The following is a 9,249-nucleotide window of genomic DNA, read 5'->3' as shown; positions in this document are numbered from 1 at the left end:
GGAAAACAAAGCTCGAAAAGGAAAAACGCGAACAAGATGGGGAATTGGAACTACTGAAGCGAGAGGTAAGGGCAAGCCAGTTTAAAAGAGAAATCCTGGAAGGGGAGATTAGAATGGGAAAGGAATGGCAAAAAAAACTAAATGAATACAGTAAAAAAAGGGACGAATTGAGGAGGGAAGCGGTGGAAAGAAGAGATGAAATGAGTGAAGAAGCACGCAAATTGGGAAAGGAATTGGAAACAAAAACTTCTGAGATACTGAAACACGAAAACAAAGAAAGAGGATTACAAGACGAACTGAGGATGTTAAAAGAGGAAAGGAAGAGAACAGAGAATGAAACGTTAAAGAACCACACTGAGCAGAATGAACAATTAGAAGCCAAAGCAAAGTCGGAGTGTGCAGAGATGAGAAAGGAATTGGAAAAGAAAGTTTCTGAGTTACAGAAACACCAGAACAAAGAGAGGGAACTACAAAACGAACTGAGAGTGTTAAAAGAGGAAAGGAAGAGAACGGAAAATGAAACTTTAAACCACACTGTACAGATCGAACAGCTGGAAGCGAAGGCCAGATTAAAGAATGAGGAACAAGAAAGAGTACTGAAAGAACAAGGAATGAGACAGGAGAAGGAAATCAGCCAACTGAAGGAAACCACGAGATTGCAGAATGAGATGCAAAAAAGAGTAATGAAGGAAGAACAAATCAGACAGGAGAAGGAAGTCAGCCAACTGAAAGAAACGATGAGATTGCAGAACGAGGAACAAGAGAGACAGTGGAATAAAAAACTGAAAGAGTATGAATTTGAAACTGAACGACAAAAGGAAAAAAATAGGTTGGAATACGAGGAGAAGTTGAAGGAGCAAGGAATGAAGCAGGAAGGAGAAATCAGGAGATTGAAGGACACAACGAGATTGGAGAGGGAAGAACGAGAGGAACAATGGAATAGAAAACAAAAAGAACATGAATCTGAGGTTGACCAATTGAAAGAAAAGCTGAGGCTGGAGTACGAGGAGATAGACAAAGAACAGCGAATGAAACACAAAATGGAGATGAACCAAATGAAGAAAACCATGAAACTGGATAAGGAAAGACAGGAGAGGAAACGAGGAAGAGTAATTAGACAGCAGCAAATGAAACACAAAAAGGAGATTAACCAAATGAAGAAAACCATGAAACTGGAGAAGGAAGGACAGGAGAGGAAACGAGGAAGAGTAGTGAGAGAACAGCGAATGAAACACAGGAAGGAAATGAGCCAATTGAAAGAAACAATGAGATTGGAAAACAAAGAGCAGGAGGAACAGTGGGAGAGAAAACAACAACTATATGAGTGTGAAATTGAACAACTAAAACGGAGAGCGAGACTGGAGTCAACGGAGATTGAGGAGCTCCGGAGGGAGAACGAACAGCTAGTGGGGCTCAGAGAGAAAGAACGACTCAGATGGGAAGGAAAAAGGAACCAGGAAGAGACAGAAATAAGGAACAAGGAGAGAAAATGTATAGAGACACGGGAGACAAGAGACGAGGTGAAAGGAATTGCGAGGGAGAGAAGAGAACAATTAAGACGGAAAGCAAGGATGAGGTACGCGGAGATCGTGAAAGAGCGAGGAGTGAAAAACAGGGAAGGACGGGAGCGATTTAAGGAGAAAGCAAGGTTGACCTACATAAAGATAAGGGAAAGACGCCAGAAAGAAGCGGAGACTAATAGACCGGAGGGGACAACAGAAACTTATAAATGTATAGAGACACGGGAAACAGAAAAAATAGAGGAGAGACTGCATGAATTGGACAAGGTTAGAGACGAACACACACACACAGAGGTAGTGGAGGACGATGAGGTTGAGCTGGCGGACCGTGCAGGGACCCGGTGCGAGCAGCGGGATAGCCTCCTCCAGGAACGAGGGGAGAGAGTATGCCCCCTTGAGGCGAGTCACGACCAGGTGAGTTCGGTCGTGCTTTGCGAGGTTGAGGGGACGGGTGCTGTGGACAAGTGCACGGAGAGCTTGGGGGGTATAGAGGCCCCGGAGACCCTTGTGGGGACACGAATCCACAGTGTGGTTGTCCCTGTGTGTGTGGTGCAAGGTGTGAGTGCGTCCCCATGTGTGGAAGCGACCCCGTGTGTGAGTGGTGTGGTGGCGATGGTGCCGGAGTACGTGCTTCCCAGCATGCCGTGTGTGGATGAGGCACCGTGTGTGGAAGAGGCCGTGTGTGTGGATGAAACGGCCAGTGTGGATGAGGCACCGCGGATGAGTGCCCCCGCGTGTGTGAGTAGAATGGTTTGTGTGAGTAGTGAGGCACGCGTGAGTGAACGGCCGAGTGCAAGGGAGACCGTGTGTGTGAGAGAGCGGTATGTAAGGGAGATGTCGGTGGGCATGCGGGAGCACGCAGCCGCGTCTCCCGGGGTGAATGTGATGGAATGGACTGTGAGCGTCGTAACACGCAGGTGTGCGTGGGTGGAATGGAGGCGACGACGGAGACAAGTGAAGAAAGAAAGCCGAGTAGCGGCTGTAGTTGTTTCGGGGACCGTGCCGGGTTCACCCAGCAGTGAGCACGAGGTCCGTGCTGTGCAACGCACGAGGCCCCCACGTGCTCGCTTGCGAGAGTGAAGTCCCGGTCCGGAAACGCCAGCGGTGGATTTGCCGATCCCGCGGACGGACAAAGTTTAGGCAGGATTTCGGATTTGGACCGGACGGGTTCTCCACGCGATCGTGTGTGTTAAGCTCCAACGGGCAAAGCAGATGTGTTCGCGTGGGGAACCCCTCGAGAGGTGGGGCTTGTGTTTTTTTTTTATGCGCACGGTGACGTCATGGCTGCACGTGGGGTTGGAATCCGGCAGGAGGGGTATCCCTGCCGGATAGTACCGTCCAAGGAGGGACGAGGAACACGTGCAGCTGCATGGCGTCACGGGCAGGTGCAAAGTGCGCGAGTTGCCGCGCTGGTGCTGCGCATGGAAAAAAAAAAAAGCAAGCCTCACTTTCGGGTGCACAGGATTCCTGGGCAAGGGGTGAAAGACCCCCTTGACCCAGGGCACAGGATGGAAACTAGTTAGGGGGAAGGGTTGGCTTAGCTCGACCGACTTCATGGGGCAGGGGTAAGTCCTCATGGAGTCCGTGGAATGGATTAGTTAGAGGGATTGTAGCCAGATTTAGGATGGGAAAATGGGAATAGATTTAAAAGACAGTGACAGACAGTGAATGTGTAGTGGGGACGTAGCTTAGCTACGTAGAGTTAAAAGGAACGTGCTGTAGTTTAAGGGACGACGTGGGAGCACGAGTTAGTTAGGGGATGCAGATAGAAGGATGGCAGAGTTCAGCGGTGAGTGTGTTGAAGAGTCGGTGAGTGAAGTGGAAGCATGTGCTTGGTGAGTGAGTGAGGCCAGCGGGTCTGTGTGTATGGAGCGAATGGGGACTGCATGGTGCGATGAGTGATTGGGGGGAGGAGTGACTCCCGCCCAAGGGACCCCGGGGTCAGTGTAGAGTGAGTTAGGGGGTTAGTCAAATTAACAAAAATGGAGGTCGTTTTGTTGTTGGTGTGAATGTGGGCTCGAAACCCGTTTGGAGGGGTGCAGGAGCCCTGTTGACGGGCTTGGGAGCGTGGCTGCGAAAAGTGAATATCGCTGAGTGGGTACCCCGGGCACCAGGCTAGTCGGCCGTGGTAGGCCAAGGGCCCATGGGGGGGCCGGGATAGCGTAGTGGGCACGGGTACGCCTGCTTGGTGCGGGGGCCCGGGGCGCCATTAGCCACGTGGGCAGTGTTGTGGGCACGGGTGACCCTCGGAAAGGGGCCTGGGAAGCCAGCCTGCCACGTGTGCGTTTCAGGGGAGGTGCCATGGGGGGCACTCCCCGGTGTTAGGGAGCTGGTAGGCTCGGAGGCAGTGTAGTGCCCGGGGGTGCCATAGCGGGAGAATCGGCAGAGGGTCGTGCCTGCCAAAGGGAGCCACGTGTCCCAGCCATGAGACCGTGTGAGGGCACGGAAAGAAAATTGGGGGGCGAGGCCCGAAATTGTGAGGACACCAACACAGGCGACGGGAATCTGGGTTGTTAGAACCAATCGGTAAGCGAGAGGCGCTTGTTGAAAGCCCCGGGGTAGTTTAACAGTTAAATGGTTAGGGTAGATTAGGAGATGTACCCCTCCGCACCATCCATCCCCTCGCTGTCGTTGTGGGCCGCTGGACCCACTTTGGTTATAGATCGCCGAACTCTGGGGAGGCCATTCTGAGGCTTCGTTGGGCCTCGACACAGGACGTTAGCTCTCCCTTACTCCCCTTCGGGAAGGGAACGTAGGGGTTGGGAGTAGGCTAGGTGACAGGATAGGTTAGCCGAACAAAGACGATAAAGGGGGTTAGGGGACGATTTATAGTGGGGAAGTAAAAATAAAAACAACAAAAAAATAAGTTGGGGCTAAATTGGGTTTCACAAATTAAGGGAGTGGGTATGTACAGTGACAGGCAAAGGCGATAGGTGGGAGGGAGACAGGTAGGTAGGTCCGAGCCCGCCTTCCAAGTGGCCAGCACCACCGCACTCCCTCCACCAACCTCCACTGAACGGCAAAGGCTGGCCAACTTCATCTGCCGGCTGGCTGTTTTTCTTCAAGGCCTGTGCCGGCCCACTTCATCGGCAGCTGTTGTGTTGCTGCAAGGCCTGTGCCGGCCGGATCGTCTGCAGCTGTGGTACTTCAAGGCCTGTGCCGGCCAGTTCATCTGCCGGCTGTGTTTGCCTGCAACGGCCTTCTTCTGCGGGCTGTGTTTGCCTGCTGCCTTTGCCATGCCATGCCCACTGCCCCTGTTCACCAGCCCTGTTCAATTTTTGCTTTGCCCCCCCCCCCTGTTCATTTCCATGTGCGCCAGGATCCGCAAGGCAACAGTTTGCAAGCTGCGAGAACTGCCCCGTTGGCAGCTACAACACGGGCCTGCAGTGGCGGCCCGTGCACCGTGTTTGTGTTCATCCATCCATTCGTTGTGTTCATTGCGTGTGCCACTTGAGCTGGCACGGAGACTACGTTTGTGCAGCCCATGCACCGTTGTGGTTCACTGCATTCAGTTCAAAAGGGAAGGCCTTGGACTGCGTGTGAGCAGCCAGCCACGTTCCCTGTCACCTGCATTATTTGAGCCAGAGACTGCATGTGAGCAGCCTGGCTCCCCGCTAACTGCTTTCTTTTTGCAGAGCTCATTGATCCTGGGCCATGGTTTAGTGTAAAATTTGTAAGTAAGGTTAAGATGTACTGTAAATATGAGTGCGCCCCCGGCATGTATGTCTTCGCGCCGGCAATGTTATTTAAGTCGTCCGTGTGAGTGAGTTTGTTTAGGTAGTTACTCAGCCCTCAGGTTATTTATATTGGGGACACGAATACCATGAATGTCGCACTCAGGGATCCGTAGGTAAAATGTACTCGGGGAAAACTACACATGATGGCACACGAAAATTTGACGACTCGGGACGAGTCTGTAAAAAGGGGAGGGGGTAGTGTTGTGGTTGACCAAATTCGCAAACCACCATTCAGGTCCCTTAGGTGAGATATCTCGGTAAGTATATGTGTCGTTAGGCCCAAACCCGTTGTCTAGAGGGAATAAATGTCATTCATGAGGGCTGCGACTCTTCAGGATAGCCGTTTTTCTTTTACTATCTTTATTTTGGACCAGCCGCCATTATTACCACCACCAACCACGTCTCAACAGCCATCACACAACAACCACCAACCACAACGCGGCCATCACAACAACCACCAACCACAACGCCGCTTCACCACAACCGCCACGACCTTTACCGTCACAACTCGCCACCATCGCATCACCGTCATCTCGCGCCACTCGTGGGCACCGATGCTGGACTCGTGCGGGGCGCGCACCGAGCAGCGTGTTCAAAAACATCACGGACTTTCCGCAGAAAAACGGATCAAAAACGACTCACGCCCACTTTTGTTCCGTCCAATCGGTGAGCGAGGGGCGATTTGGCCCCGCCTCCAGGGTGTTGGAGGGCGGTCGCTATATGCAAATTCATGGATCAAAAAGCATTCACGCCCACTTTTCCTCGGGCCAATGGGGAGCCAGCAAGAGAGGTGAAGGGTCGGAGGCAGAGGGTCAAGGGTAAAAGAGCGAAGCCACGGGGCTTATAAAAACGACTGCGTTCGTCAGAAGAGGGCAGTTCGCAGAGGGCAGTTCGCAGTTGGGAGTTGGCAGTTGGCAGTTCGCAGTTGGCAGTTCGCAGTTGGAGTTCGCAGTTTGGAGTTCGCGGACCCAGTGAAGAGTTGGGACGAGTCAAGAGAGGAGACGGAGAGGGCGATCGGACGAAGCTGTGGAGAGGCGGCGGCGGCGAAGGTGGTTGAGGGGGTGCTCGCGTCGGATTCGGGGAACTGCGGAGGGAGAGGCCGGCGGCGCGACCGAGGTCGTGGTGGAGACGCTCGTCGCGGGAACCGAGATTTTGTGAAATCCTCCTTTCCCCGAGCATCAGCAACCCCCTCCTGTTTCCCCCCGCGCTGAGATAGTGCGACAAAAGGGGGCCCCCTTCCCACCCCCTACCAGACACTGTCCGCGAGGCCCGCGGAGTTGAGGCACCACCGCCGCTCCGCGTCTCATCATCAGACGGGTAGGCCCGACACGGTCTCGGCCCCAGGCCCGCCTACCCCCTCATCCTGGAGGGTGGTTCTCTTTTCTTTTGCTTTGGGAATGTGTTGTCGGCGCCGTCTGTGAAGTAAAATTGTATAAGTGTTGCCGTGTGTCCGGTAGTCGGATAGATCTGCATTGTTGCATTTGCTTTTTGTCTTCTTCTTTTACATGTGCTTTTGGTGGAATTGTATATGTGTGCTTTCCGTTCATCGTGAAATAAATGTGCTTATTGTTGAACTGTTTTCCCGCTTCGCTTCGTCATTTCTTTCATTGAATCCCCATCTTGCTTCACGTAAAGGGTTGGTCGTGGGCTAAGACGCCCGATAATTGATCGAACCGTCGAGGCCGACGAATAACACCGCTCGGTTATCCCGATAGTACGGAACGGGTCGCTTAAGTGGCCCGTGTCCGAAGTCGACCTGCGGCGAGGTGCGATCGCCCGGTCTACCCTCATTGTGGGTACTTAGGTAGGTCGAATTTGGCGAGCAACCCTATCCCACGCGGGGGCCGATTGGCACGATCGCGGTGAGACCGAAAGGTCCACCCGTGACTGGTTCCCGGCGTTAGTCCGAGAGGGTCACGACTGGATTGTCCGTCCGGTGGGCGACGTGCCGCGATTCGAGTTACGTGGCCGTCAGCACGCCGGCGGGCGCGAATCCGCAACAATATGATTAGCTCAAAATTAAATGGACATGTAATTATTGAGCATTTATCTGTCAGAGGTTTTCTCCTCATCAGTGCCCCATTATGTAACATAAATAAATCGCATCAACAACAATCATATGTTCGGTTTTCAGCTTATCTGGCATTGGAATTCCAGATAAGGTATTCTCATCATGCACAGTATGCCTGGTGTTGGCTTGATGGTCATTGTGGTGGTCTTGGGATTGTCGGATCCTGAGTTCAAATCCCACTTTCTGTTGAATTAATATCAGGTGGGGTTGAGTCTCCCTGTCATCCTTCCGAGGTCGGCAAAATTAGTTCCAGCTTACTGGTCATTCGAGTACCTGCATCAGAGTGGCGACCTGTCCAGGATTGTACTCCTGAGCTCAATGAAACTGCCACGGCAGCCCTCTGCCCGTCACGTCACGATGTGAAATGAATGGTTATTATATGATTACATACACACTAATTGTTATTCCATGTAAATCGATTGTTAATCCTCCCCCGATAAGATAGGATAGGGGAGGATGATAGCTGTTGTGGGGTTTGCTTCCACAATTATTGCCCCCTAATTTTACTGGCTCCACAAAGGTTCTTACACCCTCTTGGAGTACTAAACTACCATTTCGAAAAAAATATACAAACTTTCTTTCTACACTTGCAGTTTCAGAAATTTCCGAGCTGTATCTCGGAGCTGGCTAGTACTGTCGATATGAAATTTTGCATCCATAATGTAAATACAAGATATGCGGGGATGACATCATGTTTTTATTTCAAACAGTGATGTAAAACCAAACCTCATTCACTCACCACATGCTTAAGGATGGATATTTTCCTTGTCAAGTTTTTCGAAAGTTACAAACACGTGAGATTTGATAATGTTCAATTAATCAACTTATTTACCAAAAATAAATAAAATGGAAACAACAGGGGAATAGAAATGTATCGCAATGAGCGAAACTTTCTTTAGTTAGCGCTGAAGTGTAACAAATACCTCTCAAAATGTATTCATTAAAATCATGGAATTATATTAGCATCGTGCTCGGTTTAGTAAGATTACTTACATTCGGAATTTTCTTCAAATTGAGCCAGAGCACCTCAAAATGACGTCATTACAATTTGCACTGTGATTGGCTGCTTCATTTGAACAGGGAGGAGAAATCCCAAGAACATGTTCATTTTCAAGAAATAGTCGTGAAATGAAGATAAAATTAACTTGAATTCAGAAATTACTGATGAATTGTCATAACGTGCAATATCCTAAGTGAGGGAATAATGTAAAAACATTAATTTGAGATAACTCTGTAAACGCCATCAATGTCAGACTGTCAGCTGCACATAAAAGAATGAGACTATGTCATGCAAGTTATTCTCTGGTTTCTCTTCAATTCGTATAAATCTTTCGCCTTTTACTAAAGATTTCCGTGGAGAGGAACATTCATGAGTCTGAATATTTTTTGATGCCCTATATTTATATGGGGTGATGGTGAATCAAGAACAGAATAACTTCTTTACTAATAGATGTTGATAGTGTTATGAATCTGGAAGCCATTTGCATTCAGACAGCAGCCCCTGCAATTCCTTCTGTCTAATGGGAATTTCGTGTGTGCGCTATGAGTTACTTTTATAATCAGGTTTTTTTATATTTTTAAGTCCTCATCCTTCGTTATCGCACCATCACCATCTATCGCCCACATGCAGCGTGGCACGTACAGGGGTGAGGTTGCCTCCGCCCACTGTGAGCTCGTCCAATCAATGGCGGCCACGAGTCGCCCGACAACCCCTCGTCCAATCCGGAGGCGAGTATCTCAGAGCATTTCCCTCGACCCGCGGGGGAGGGGAAGGATAAGACAAGGTGGCGAGCCGTCAAGAAAGAAAGAACGAGAAAGAGAGGAATCCTTGTCTTGCCTGCTGGCGTCTCGTCTGGTCCATTCCCGTGCTGGCTGGCGTCCCTGGCATCGTTCTCGGTGCTTGGTGTTGCGTTGTTGACGG

General features: G+C 50.5%; 1 non-coding gene across 1 annotated transcript; it reads left to right on the top strand.

The window, feature by feature from the left end:
* The first annotated feature begins 8,625 nt into the window (after positions 1 to 8,625).
* On the top strand, positions 8,626 to 8,739 carry LOC147027903 (U5 spliceosomal RNA). The gene has a single exon (XR_015057874.1). It is a non-coding gene; the product is annotated as a U5 spliceosomal RNA (small nuclear RNA).
* The last annotated feature ends 510 nt before the right edge of the window (positions 8,740 to 9,249 follow it).

The sequence above is a fragment of the Eptatretus burgeri genome, chromosome 4 (assembly GCF_056783735.1).
Source record: "Eptatretus burgeri isolate ZD-2024b chromosome 4, Ebu_testis_v1, whole genome shotgun sequence".
Lineage (NCBI taxonomy): Eukaryota > Metazoa > Chordata > Myxini > Myxiniformes > Myxinidae > Eptatretus > Eptatretus burgeri.
The sequence above is the reverse complement of the archived record's forward strand: the minus strand, read 5'-3'. Positions and strand labels throughout refer to the sequence as shown.